Genomic DNA, 13,853 nt, shown 5'->3' with positions numbered 1-13,853 from the left:
TAGAGTATCTCCTATTCCTTGCTGCCTCCCCTCGATGAATTTGTAGATGGCCACTAGATCACCTCTCAGCCTTTTCTTGAGGAGGCTGAAAAAATCCAGGTTGCTCAATCTTTCTTTGTAGGACCTTACCTGTAGGCCCCTAACTATACGCGTGGCCCGCCCCTGGACCCTCTCAATGTTATCCACATCCCTCTTGAAGTGCAGTACCCAAAACTGGATGCAGTACTCCAGCCGTGGTCTTACCAATGCTGCATAGAGGGGAAGTATCACCTCCTTAAATGTGTTCACAATACACTTGTTAATGTATGATACAGTGCAGTCAGCTCTACTGATCACTTTGTCACATGGTCGACTCATGTTCATCTTTGAGTCAACTATTATTCCAAGATCTCTTTCTGCTGCTGTGCTGCTTAGAAAGTCATCTCCCAGTCTGTAAGTGTATTGGTGATTCCTTCTCCCTAGGTGCAGCACTTTGCACTTATCTTTGTTAAACTGGCACCCTATTTGTTCTGCCCACTTTTCCAACCTGTCCAAATCCTCCTGAATCCATTCCCTGCCCACCAGTGTGTTTACTGTGCAGGCCGGGGAGCAGACCGAAGACCTTTTTTTTTCACGCGGCGGGCTGTGGCCAGCAGCCCGGACACGCTGGGTCGGGGAAGACAGGCGGCACGCTAGAATTAGGCATGGACGCTTAATGGTTGATTTAAGATTGTTTACTTACACCGTAGATGGTCGTGGTGTAGGCTGGAAAACTTCCAGGAAAACTTCGCTTAAGTCCCAGTTTAAGGACTCGGACAGAGCTCTGGATTCACTCACCCTTCCCTGCGCACAAAGTTCCACGGAGCCTAGCAAACTTCATGTATGTCGAAGGATTAGGCGGCAACAGGGAGAGGCGAGAGGCTGATCAGACCCCTGTTGCCTTCTTGATATACACGCTGGGTCCAATAGGCTCCGCAGCGCTTAGAGAACTTCACGAGACGTGAAGTCTCCTCCTCCTGATGTTCGTGGAGTCCTCCAACTTGGGCGGAAACCACTCAAGCCTTTTATACGGCTAGCAAACCAATCGCTAGCTGCCACGTAGGAATAATTTAGAACTGACCAATAGTGGGGCACGAATTTGAATACGAATGGCGGAAACTCCTTGCAACGTGCATTTCTGTGTTGCAACGAAGAAATGCACCCTGCAAAGAAAGCTACGAGTGGCAGGAAATAATTCAGCAGTGCCGAAGCGCACACAAACAAAAATCACACCCTTGGGTTGTGACATTTAATTTGCCCCATAATTTGGTGTCATTCCTGAATTTCGACAGAGTGCTCTCCACGCCCTCATTCAGGTCACTGATGAAGATATTGAACAGTACTGGTCCCAGGACCAAGCCTTGGGGGACACCACTGCCCACATCTTTCCAGGTTGATACTGACCCATCCACCACCACTCTCTGGGTGCATCCCATAAGCCAATTTGCCATCCGCCTGACCTTGTAATCATCTACGTCACAGCCACTTAGTTTATTTATGAGAATAGGATGAGACACTGTATTAAAGGCTTTTTAAAAATCCATTTATATTACTCTACCTTGACTCCTGCATCTAAGCAGTTTGTGACCTGGTCATAAAAAGAAACAAGGTTTGTCAGGCAGGATCTCCCTGCTATGAATCTATGCTGCTTGCCCTTCAGCATTTATTTTTCCTGCTGGGCTCCCACAAATGTAATCCTTAATAACTTTTTCAAAGGTTTTCCCAAGGCTAGAAGTGAGACTTACCAGTATGTAGTTACCCAGATCCTCCTTCCTTCCCTTTTCAAAAATAGGGCCACATGGACCCTTTTCCAGTCCTCTGGGACTTGCCTTGAGTGCTCAAACCATCTTGCCAGTGGTTCTGCTATGACACTGGCCAATTCTTTCAGCACTCTTGGATGAAGATCATCTGGGCCTGCTGACTTAAACACATCAACCCCCTCCAAGTGTCCCTAGGTTGGCACTAACTGTTGGTGGGCTGGTGTCCCTCCTGTGCCTGTCTATAGTCGAATTTGGAGATATGTCTTTATCCATGTTCAGGAATACTGATGCAAAGAACTCATTGAAGAGCTCAGTTTTGTCCCTCCTATCTGTCACTAATTGCCCTAGTCTGTCCTGTAGGGATACTATGTCACCATGAGCCTTGTTTTTGGGTTTTTTTGTTTTTTGCTCCCTATATACCTGCAGAAAGACTTTGTGCTGTCTTTAATTTTTGTTGCCAACCTGAGTTCCATTGCTGCCTTGGCCTTTCTAATTGACATCCTGCAAGTGTGAGCCAAGTAAGTATATTCTTCCTTGGTGCAGGAATTACTTGGGGTCCTACCATTAGCGCTGATGGGAATTTTGATGTTGCTTTCAATAGTGGTAGGAATAAGCTTCTCATTATTAAAGGAAACTAAATATGTTCATAGACATGTAGATCTACTGCCTTTATAGGCTTTCCTATAGCGCACATCTCCTGAATTTCTCAAAAATATTAATCCAATTGATCTTTTTCACAAGAAATCACGTGAGTGAATTACTGCCCCTTAAATTTTTCTGCACCTTCAGAAGTGAGGGGCTGAAGGTGTCTCTGCTTTACAATGGCAGGTTGACTGCATGAGAAACACCCCCTAGATAGCTTTCATTTAGGTATTAAGACCAATGAAGCTGCAACTGCATGGGATAGGACTCCAGCTTCCTGGCAGGCTTATGAAACTGAGACCAAAGTCCAAGCAGGCTTATGAAATGGAGGCCAAAGTCCATCACAGGCATTGTCTCTCATGCTAGCTAGATTAAAGCTAGAGAAAATACTTCTATCCATGCTATAACCACACTTTCTCTTGCAATGTAGACATAACTTTAGGTGTAGTGACTTAGCCAAAACTGAAGGAAATCTGTGGAAAACCAAGGAATAGAAGTTAGATCTTCAGACTCTGAGCACTGTGGGTTAAGTGCTTTTATGATTCCTACAATAAAAGTTTTGCTATTGTTGCTGGACAGATTAAAACCGATCAGCAAGACATTTTTCCCCTTACATTCTCAAATAGATCTTTTATTACAACTATTTATTGACGGCTTTTACACGGATGACAATATATTTCCCTCAAAGGAATTCTGGTCACCAATGTAACTTGTAATATCAGTCTTAATTGCATATTGTCATGTAATCATCACAGGTTTGCGTCAGTTTTTACAGTCAGTGATTATCAAAGTATGGTTTTATATGTATGTGAATGTGTCAGAAAATTGATTTCATTTATTTTCAGTGCCAGTGATGCCAGAGCATAACTTTTAGTGACTCTCTTAATCCTGTTAGGCACAAGGTCCAGGACTCTGCTGCTTCTGGGAGATAACAGCTTCAGAACAGCCTTATAACAAGTATTACTCTTAGTGAGACGAGCCTACAAAGGATGTAGGATGGGATTCACCTCCAAGGAGGAATATTCTGCACTGGTCCAGTCCTGCAGGGAACAAACCAGGAAAGCCAAGGTCACAACTGAACTCAAACTAGCTTGGAGTATCAAGGACAATAAAAAGTCCTTTTTCAGGTATATGGGGAGCTGGAGGAAAAGCAAGGGCAACATTGGACCCCTGCTAAACCAGATGGGACAACTGATGCCCAGGAAAAAGCCAACCTATTAAACGGGTACTTTGCATCTGTCATCTTGCATGGGATGCCCATGCCCACTACGGGACAGGGAGGTCTGGGTGAGGGAGATCCCCTGCCCTCCGTCAATGCTGACTTCATGAAAGAACACCTTGAGAGGCTGAATACCTTCAAGTCAGCTGGCCCTGACAATCGACAGCCCAGGGTACTCAAGGAGCTGACGAGCATCATAGCTCAGCCCCTGGCACAGATCTTGGAGAACTCCTGGCACTCTGGTGTAGTGCCCAAAGACTGGAAGAAGGCCAATGTGGTGCCCATCTTCAAGAAAGGGAGGAAAGTGGATCCGGCAAACTATAGGCCCATCAGCTTGACCTCTATTCCGGGGAAGGTCTTAGAAAAGATTATCAAAGAGGCCATCCTTAATGGACTGGCCGACACCAAGATCCTGAGGGATAGCCAGCACAGGTTTGTTGTGGGTAGGTCTTGCTTGACCAGTTTCATTTCCTTCTATGACCAGGTGACCTATCACCTGGACAAAGGAGAAGAGGTTGATGTCATATATCTTGACTTCAAAAAAGCCTTCGATCTGGTATCCCATGATCACCTCTTGGTGAAACTGGCCAATTGTGGCCTTGGGTCCACCACGATCCGCTGGCTGGGGAATTGGCTCCATGGTCAGACCCAGAGGGTGGTAATTGACGGAAGTCAATCGTCATGGTGCCCTGTGACCAGTGGGGTCCCCCAAGGCTCTATCCTTGGACCCATATTGTTCAACATCTTCATTAATGATGTGGACATTGGAGTCAGAAGTGGACTGGCCAAGTTTGCTGATGACACCAGACTTTGGGACAAAGCATCCACACCTGAGGACAGGAGGGCAATCCAGGCTGACCTGGAGAGGCTCATGAAATGGGCGGATGAGAACCTGATGGTGTTTAACACTGAAAAATGCAAGGATCTCCACCTTGGGTGGAAAAACCTGCAGCATCCCTATAGGCTCAGCAGTGCTACGCTGGCTAGCACTATGGAAAAAAGAGACTTGGGGGTCATCATTGACCACAAGATGAACATGAGCCTTCAATGCGATGCTGTGGCTAGTAAAGCGGCCAAAACGGTGGCTTGCATCCATAGATGCTTCTCAAGCAAATCCCAGGACGTCATTCTCCCCTTGTACTCGGCCTCGGTGAGGCCGCAGCTGGAGTACTGCGTCCAGTTTTGGGCCCCACAATTCAAAAAGGATGTGGAGAAGCTTGAGAGAGTCCAGAGAAGAGCCACACACATAATCAGAGGTCAGGAAAACAGACCTTATGACGACAGGCTGAGAGCTATGGAGCTCTTTAGCCTGGAAAAGCGCAGGCTCAGGGGTGATCTGGTGGCCAGCTGTATGTTTATTGGGGTGACCACCAGTATCTGGGGGAACATTTGTTCACCAGAGTGCCCTAAGGGATGATGAGGTCGAATGGTTACAAACTACTGCAAGACCAATTCAGGCTGGACATAAGGAAGAATTTCTTTGCTGTCAAGCCCCCAATGTCTGGAATAGGCTGCCATTGGAGGTGGTTCAAGCACCTACATTGAACATCTTCAAGAAAATTGGATGCTTATCTTGCTGGGATCGTATGACCCCAGCTGACTTACTGCTTTCGGGCGCAGGGCTGAACTTAATTATCTTCCAAGGTCCCTTCCAGCCCTAATGTCTATGAAATCTATGAAGCTGGGACTTCATGCTGGGGGAGCCTGAAAGCCTCGGGGGTTCTGGTTCTAGCAGGATCTTATCTTTTGATTCTATAGCATGAAGTGTGGAAGCTCTGAGAACTCCATTTATAACTAGCACTACTAGGAGGCCCCCAAATTCATTTTGAAAAAAAATCAAACTGAAAAGGTACTTTTTTCCCCTTTTTTTTAAAATTCCCTTTTCATGGGAAACTTCATGGGAAATTTTAAGAATTCTATGTTTTTTGCTGGTTTTCTGGAATAAACTCAGTAAGTTAGAATTCCCTGTAGAAATAAAATTCCAGCTTTAAGCTAGTGCTGCTCCAAATAACTGTGTTACTGCTTCTGGCCTAGTTAAACTGTTTGGCTAGGTCCAGATACTCAAAAGCCCTGAAGTAGGATCTAAGTTATATGGTTTTCTGTAAGTGGCATAGTTTGGATCAGTAGCGAACAGAACACACATTTACGCCCCCACCAAAAGGCAAGGGGGTGGGGGAAATCTTAGGTTGGATTCTGCCACTTTTAAACCAGCCTGTGTGCCGAATTTCTGCTTTATTACAAGTATAGACCAGTGTCAGATTACAGTTTTACCAGTATAAGTTATGTTTGTATTTGGCCTTCGAGAACAGCATGTTGTTTAGCACGTGCTGATGCCTTGACTTTACTGTGCCTCTCACAGGTATCTTCTCAGGCATTTTTCCTGGATAAAACTGATGCAAAGGATCTGTGAATACCTATTCAGTGGTGGGTGAGTGTAATGTAGTCAGCTTTCCCCTGGTTGAGTTCTCCAAACCTTGTTTGAAAATGTGCAATAAATAAAGGAAAGATGTGTGATGAAATTCCTTGTTATGTGAAAGGTTAGCACAAGTTTGCATCATTTAAGTTTTAACAGTTTAATGGAATTCAAATGAGACAGATTTTTTTTGCTGTCTTTTTGTACAGGGCTAAAATTTACCCATAAGATCTCTGAACCAGACTTTTAAAATATATATTTAGATGCTTATAAATGTAAATGGGATTGTAGGCACCTAACTTCCATTAAAATGAAAATCTCATTAGATATCTGTATTTTTAAGCATCTGAATGCACTTAAATTGTTATGATGTGACTTCCAGATGTTCAGGATGTTACTGCTGGCTCTGTCTCTGGATGTATATGTACAATCCCACTTGAAATTCAGGGAGGCCACAGACATGCCTCTGGGTGTGATCACAGAATTTGGCCCAAATGGACATACTTAGACTGGAAGAAACCCCCCAGCTTTTCAATTTAGGTTACTGCTGTCATTTATATTTACATTTATAAGTATGTATAATTATTTGTCTTAGAGTGAGTGTTCTTCTTATATTGTATTTTTTCATTTTATTTTTCTTCTTTTGTAATACAAGAGATCTACATCAGGAAAAATGCTCTTATTTATTAGCTGATAATTAGTTTGCTACACTGTAACTATCATGAACAGATTAGTCACTGTCTCCCATTAGAAAAGATGTCAACTTATCTCATCTTCTAGATTTTATAGCTTTGCAGCCAAACACAGGTTTTGTCTTTCTTCCCATATTTTTCCAATTATATATGTTAATGGCCATACTTGTCCAAAGATGGCAGCATCCTCCTAAAGCTATTGTTGCAGAAAATTAAACTCGTTGGAATGGATTGATGAAACAGTTTAAAATTCCACCTATTTAATTAAAAAGTTATGGTAAATATTGGTAATATAAGTTAACCCTGACCAAAAGAATACAGATTAAGGGAGGGAGAAAATCCCTCAGATAAGCACGTCACCAACACCAAATTTAATTATGTGCATTCTATTTATTTATAATAGCTTGGGTCAAAATAATGCTTGATGAACAATGCAGCAATTGTGCAACTTGGCAGCATTTTATATCAACATTAATATTTCTTAAACTACAGCATATCAGCAAGAGGCCAACAGAAGTCAAGTATTACAGAACAACAGCGAAGCAAAGAACTATTCCTCCAATGGGGTATATTTTTTAACATGTGTTAGAAAATGTGCACAGAGACAGGGGTCTCCTTTAGCAACACAGGAAGCACAGCCTGCACCTTCAGGTGCCCACAACTTCCCCCATAGTAACTGAGCATGATAGACAAGCTTAACGGCAGACCTGTGCCTTATTTGGTCTTACCCTGCAGGTTGAAGAAGAGTCATGCAATACTAGTAATTTTCTGCTAAAGCTTTGCGCATACGAAAAGCTCATGTAACCAGAGAATATAAATACGTGTGTGAGAATGCAACCAGGGCCCCTCTGCCTTTCTAAGGTCGGGGGACCTTCGGCCGAATAAACTGGAAAGAACACACCCTCGTCTCCTGTTTATTTGAGTCTCAGCTGGGAAACGAGCCCCGTTGGGGTCAGGAGTATTCACAGGTGTTCCCTTTCCAGGTTGGGAGCTTAAGCGAATAATTTCTCCAACAAATTTGGCGAGCCAGCCAGGAGCACCCAGCTCGTCGCGTTGCTGCTGCCGCCTGAACCCAACCCCCGGCTGGCCATAACAGAGGTGAGTTCACCATGGGAGTCTTGGGTTGAGGCTGCAGACACGGCGGGATGATAAGATGACTCCTTCAATTTTATTGGCATGGTGTGGTCTTTTATATGTTGTGTATGTCTTGTCTAATGTGTTATAGGCCAGTCTGCTCTCCGGTTCCTCAAACCTGGGCGCACAGGCAATTTTAGTTAATTGCCCATTTGACTCTTTTGAGCCAATAAATCTGTGTGACGCATTTTATGTCTCTATTCGCGCACTGAGGAACTGTCTCTGTCTCTGACCTTCTAACTGGATAAGTCCTCCAACCTGTTTGAGGCATCCTAGAACCTGCCTTTCCAGATTGGTTAGGTCTAGGGTAGCCAAGAAAGCAGGGTCCTTGGGGAGATTTATAGTGTATCAGGTTATCTGGGGAAAGGGACGTCTGCCAAGAGTGACGATGGGACAGAAACAGTCAATTCCCGCTAGTAGTCCTCTTGGAGAATTGTTAAGTAACTGGAATAAGTTATCTGGACATGGCCAATTGAGTAAGAAGCGCGCTATAGCCTTATGCACTAGTGTCTGGCCTGGCTATACTTATGAGAACCCTGATCTCCAGAGGCCAGTGTTGGGATCCCTCAGTGTTGATAAGTTAAGGTACCTGAAGGGGTTTCTGGAGGAACCCCATCCTCGACAAATGGATTATTGGTATCCCAAATTGGGAAATAAACGGAGATAATCATGGAAAAGAAAGATTACAGTTAGCTAGACAGACCTTGTGAGAAGGAATAAACAGGGCAGGACACAAAACTGACTGGACCAAAGTAACTTCTGTGGTACAAGGTCCGAACGAGCATCTGCAAGATTTCTACAGTAGGCTGCTGAAAGCCATTGCAATCCATGGAGGAAGTTTCGACATACAGGCTCCGCAAAATCAAACCATTGTAACATCCACTTTTGTAGGGGGTTGTGTAACAGATATTAAAAAATACATAGTCAAATATAACCCTGATTGAAACACGAAAACTATACAACAATTAGTAGACTTGGCTAATCACGCCTTCAATCGGAGACTGGAAGTTCAAAAAGCTGGAAAAAAAAAATTAAAAATGAAATGACAAGAAGCTAAATTTTTAGCTGCTGTTTTCAGCTCTCAGTTCCAGTCGAAGAAAAGAGGAAGAGGAAGAGGAAGTTATAGGGAGTACCAAGGGAGGCCTAATACCCCAAGGGAATTGGACCCCGATAATATGTGTAATTATTGCAAACAATTGGGGCATTGGAAACGAGAGTGCCTGAACTGCCCTAGGGGACCCCCCCCTTACAGAGGAAAAAAGGGGGGAACCCAGGGAAATAACCGGGCTGCAAGCATCGATCCTACAGACCCCTGGATCCAAGGCTTGCAACAGGACATAGATGACTCTCAATGAAATGAGGGGGGGGGGCTTTTCCACATGATGTATCTGCAGGAATCTTCATCTTTTGAGTATACCTGTGCCCCTTCATCCCCTTATGTTCCACTTCAAGTAACAGGAAAAATTTATAAATGTCTTATAGATACGGGAGCAGATTTATCCTCACTGGGAGAATCTCCAAAAAGGGCAGGAATTGCGGTCTCAGGAACTGAAAAAATTATGGGAGTAACTGGGAAATCTATGCGAGTGCCCCGTGGCGCTGAGACGCAAGTGCAGATAGGACCCTTTACCTTATTCACTCATGAGACTTGAGGCATTGCTTCATGTGTTTTAACTCAGCTGTGGGGAATTTTCAGAGCAGTCACAGCTGCCGCCATGTTAGTTCAAAAAGCTCAAGGTTTAGTGTTAGGTCACCCTCTTGTGGTTCAAGTGCCTCATGTGGTAGAAGCTCTCCTATTACAACACAACACCCAACACTTTTCTAACCAGCGTCTGAACAGATATGAAGTACTGCTGTTAGCAGCAGAAAATGTGCAACTTCAGCAATGTACAGTTCTAAATCCAGCCACTTTACTTCCGAATCCTGAGGATGGGGACCCTCATCACGACTACTGTCAGTTGGTAGAGGCCCAAGAGAAACCTTGTTCTGATTTATTAGACGTCCCCTTAAGTAATCCTGATTATGTGCTTTTCACTGATGGCTCTTCATTCATTCAAGAAGAAATTCAGCACGCAGGATATGCAGTTGTTACCCATCATTGGGTATGAGAAGCGCAACCTCTGCCAGCAGAGACCAGCGCCCAGGCCGCTGAGCTAGTGGCACTCCAATGTGCATGAGAATTGACCACAGCCTCCCGGGTCACTATCTATACTGACTCTAAATATGCTTTTGGGATCTGTTATGTGACAGGACAGTTGTGGCAACAAAGAGGTTTTATCACGTCCTCTGGTCACGTAATCAGTAATGCTACCAAAGTCCAAGAACTACTAAAGGCTATCATGTTACTGGCTGAAATAGCAGTAATACACTGTCCCGGACATTCCAGACAGGACTCTGAAATTGCTAAAGGAAACCATCTTGCAGATGCTGCTGCTAGGGCTGCTGCATTACAGACTAAAGAAAGCCTCTTCACATCTCAAGTTGTTCTTCCACCCTTGTCTGTTGTTTATGACAAAGTCCCAGCAGATGAAATTTCCACATGGACCCAAAAGTGGCAAGCTGTGCAAGGAAAAGATGGAGTGTGGCATGTGCCAGATGGCAGACCAATTGCTCCTCGCACCTTGCTCTGAACTCTGACTCAAGATGCCCACAGATACAGCCACTCGGGAAAAGGAGAAATAGCAGAACAGGTCCTATCCACCTGGTTCACCCCAGGTATACATTTAGAAGCTGCTTGAATAACTTTTGCAATGTTCGGAGTACAGAGCCTTCAACAAGTACGGGGGGCACAAAAAAAAAAAAAAAACCTACGAGGGGCCCGACCGTGGGCATATTTACCCTTTGAAAAACTGCAAATTGACTACATGGATTTGTCCAAGGCTGGAAATTTCAAGCACTGTCTATTAGTAGTAGATCAACTAACAGGATGGCCAGAAGCTTTCCTCACTCAAAAAGCAGATTCAGTGGCAGTAGTTAAACATTTATTAAAAGAAATAATTCCCTGTTTTGGCATTCCAGGAAAGATAAACTCTGACCGAGGAACTCACTTTACAGAAACTGTTTTAAAAGAAGTCTTCAGAGTCCTTGAAATAACAGCACAATTCCACACACCCTATCACCCCCCGTCCTCGGGTCAGGTAGAGCGCATGAATCAGAGTATAAAATCCCTTTTAGGAAAGATCTGCTCCCAAACCAAATTAAAATGGCCAGATGCTTTACCAGTAGTGCTGTTCGCTATAAGAACTAAACCCAAGTGACCTCTCAACCTGTCCCCCTATGAGTTGTTGTTTAGTCACGCTCTTATTATATATAAAAAATGGGAAAATCCGCATGTTAGTCTACTCGGCAGAGATGAAGCTTTAACTAGTTATGTTTTATCCTTACAGGAGTCTCTCCAGTGTTTACACAGGTCAGCTGCTTTAGCTCAATCAGTACCTTTAAACTATAATCTTCACCCCTATCAACCAGGAAGCTAGGTTTGAGTAAAACAACATCGGCGGGGGAAAAAAAAAACACCTTGGCTCCAGTCTGGAAAGGTCCATATCAAGTTCTCCTTACTACGTACACTGCTGTGAAAATTGCCGAGAAAGAAAGCTAGATTCATCACAGTCACCTCAAACCTGGCACCGAACCCAGTTCTCAAAATGAGACATTAGCAAGTTACAACCAGCCGACCTCTGTTCCGCCCCTGTGGCTAAAAAGAATCGGAGAATCATGGACTGTCCAGACTCCTTAAAAGGAATGCAAGAACATTTAATATCTGTGTTTTTAGGATTGCTTTGTATTACCTTTCTTGTTATATTTTGTGTTTGTATTTCACTGTAGAAGCAGGGGAAATTATAAGTTAATAATGGCATTTCAGTAGGTTATCCTGACAGGCTTATTGTTCGGGGCGCATAGAACAAACACCTATTTGTGGGAAAGTGATACAGAACAGGAAGGTCAGTGGAAAGATAATAGTTACCTGATTTCCACTATAGCCATAGCGCAGGCCCTAAATTTATCTGATTGCTGGATATGTGGCAAACAGCCTCCTTCCACTAACTTTCCACCCTATCCTTTAATCCCCTGGGAAGGAAACTTCTCTAATCCAGAATGGGCTGATACAGATAGGATTGGAGTGAGTACCTGGCGAAATAACTCTTACTTAAAAGAAGTAGTGCTTTCAGATGCCATGTTATCGGCCCAAGTGTGTTGGGAAAATCCTTGTGGAAGAGGAAAGAGATTTTTAGGATGGCAGTCAGGCTGTAAACTAACCATTAATGCCACACATCTAATATGGCCAAACAATACTGCGGTAGGGGCCAAGGAAGCTGAAAGAAAAGGGTACCTCCCCTGGAATATGTCTGCCCCTTGCAGCTCCTTACAGCTTCCTTATGTATGGTGGTTTATGGAAGTTCTATAGGATGCTCCACTTCTAATAAAACTTGGACTTGGAACCATAACTGTGCCCTATCTTGCATACACGGCCCTTCCACAAAAACGGGATTAGAATAGCTTTTGGCAAGGTGCAGCCCATTTCATAAGAGTCTCGGCTCCTTTCCTTACAAATTTCTATTTAGATCACTGCATCAGCCAACTAGCACATGCATTGGAGCTTGTTGCCAACAGCACAGCAGAGAGCATTGACAGGCTTCTGCCAACCGTGTTATGACTTTAGAAAATCGCCTAGCATTAGACTATTTGTTAGCTAGAGAAGGAGGGGTATGTGCTTTAATCACAGGAAGACCCTGCTGCACCTACATTCCTGACCACTCTGACAATATAACTGCCGTAGTAAAAACAATTCAAGACATAGTACGACGGGTAAACTATTTGCAAAGTTGGTCAGTAATGGAATGGATCGCCTCAAGTCTAGGAATGTGAGGAAGGTATATCTTAGAATACATTTTGTGGGGATTAGGAATTTTCTTAGTTATTATTTTAGTAATTGCTGTAATTAAAGCATGTGTAGTTCACGTTACGCAAAAAGTAGTTAATCTCAATGTCATGCAAACCTGGGAAATGGCCAGCAGGCCATAGGCCTTTGGCCATAAGGGGGGATTGTTAGAAATTGTGCACAGAAAAAGGGGTCTCCTTTAGCAACACAGGAAGCACAGCCTGCACTTTCAGGTGCCCACTACTTCCCCCATAGTAACTGAGCATGATAGACAAGCTTAACGGCAGAACTGTGCCTTATTTGGTCTTACCCTGCAGGTTGAAGAAGAGTCATGCAATACTAGTAATTTTCCGCTAAAGCTTTGCGCGTGCAAAAAGCTCATGTAACCAGAGAATATAAATACGTGTGTGAGAGTGCAACCGGGGCCCTTCTGCCTTTCTAAGGTCGGGGGACCTTCGGCCTAATAAACTGGAAAGACCACACCCTCATCTCCTACTTATTTGAGTCTCAGCTGGGAAACGAGCCCCGTTGGGGTCAGGAGTATTCGCAGGTGTTCCCTTTCTAGGTTGGGAGCTTAAGCAAATAATTTCTCTGACACATGCATATCTCTCTTCCAATATGTCATATACTGAGGACTTGTCTCTCAAAACAGAGTGAAGGGAGAGATATAAACAGTGGGGAATTAGGATATATACAGATGTTAAGGGAAGGTTAGAACACATTAAAAATGGCCACCTGATTTAACTTAGCTTGCACAGATGTGGACCCTACACTTAGGATGCATATGGAAGTGCAGCTCCTGGAGCTAATTCATGGCAATTCATAGAAATAGCCATGAAATAGACTGATCTTCCCAATCCAACAAAATGTTAGCTGTTGGATCGGGAGGGTGGAGGAGTGGAGCCAAGCCAGGGAGAAAGGCGGCTGCTTCCCCTGGTTTTCCGTGTCTCCTCCTCTGGCTTCACCCCGACTCTTGGAGCTCTGTTGCTGTCTCTGGATAGGAGGAATGTTAAGGCAGAGGACGGAGGTCTTCTGGGGTTTTCTCAACCCTGCTGGAATGGATGGGCTGGATAGATTGGAGCCCCTCCACCCCGCA

The 13,853-nt window shown here is 44.1% G+C and overlaps 1 long non-coding RNA gene across 1 annotated transcript; it reads left to right on the top strand.

Moving 5' to 3' along the window:
• The first annotated feature begins 6,703 nt into the window (after window positions 1-6,703).
• On the top strand, window positions 6,704-13,239 carry LOC109285823 (uncharacterized). Its single transcript, XR_002093685.2, has 2 exons — window positions 6,704-7,842; window positions 11,265-13,239. It is a non-coding gene; the product is annotated as an uncharacterized LOC109285823 (long non-coding RNA).
• Window positions 13,240-13,853: the final 614 nt, after the last annotated feature.

The sequence above is a fragment of the Alligator mississippiensis genome, chromosome 5 (genome assembly GCF_030867095.1).
Source record: "Alligator mississippiensis isolate rAllMis1 chromosome 5, rAllMis1, whole genome shotgun sequence".
NCBI lineage: Eukaryota > Metazoa > Chordata > Crocodylia > Alligatoridae > Alligator > Alligator mississippiensis.
This window is presented reverse-complemented; position numbering and strand designations above follow the sequence as displayed.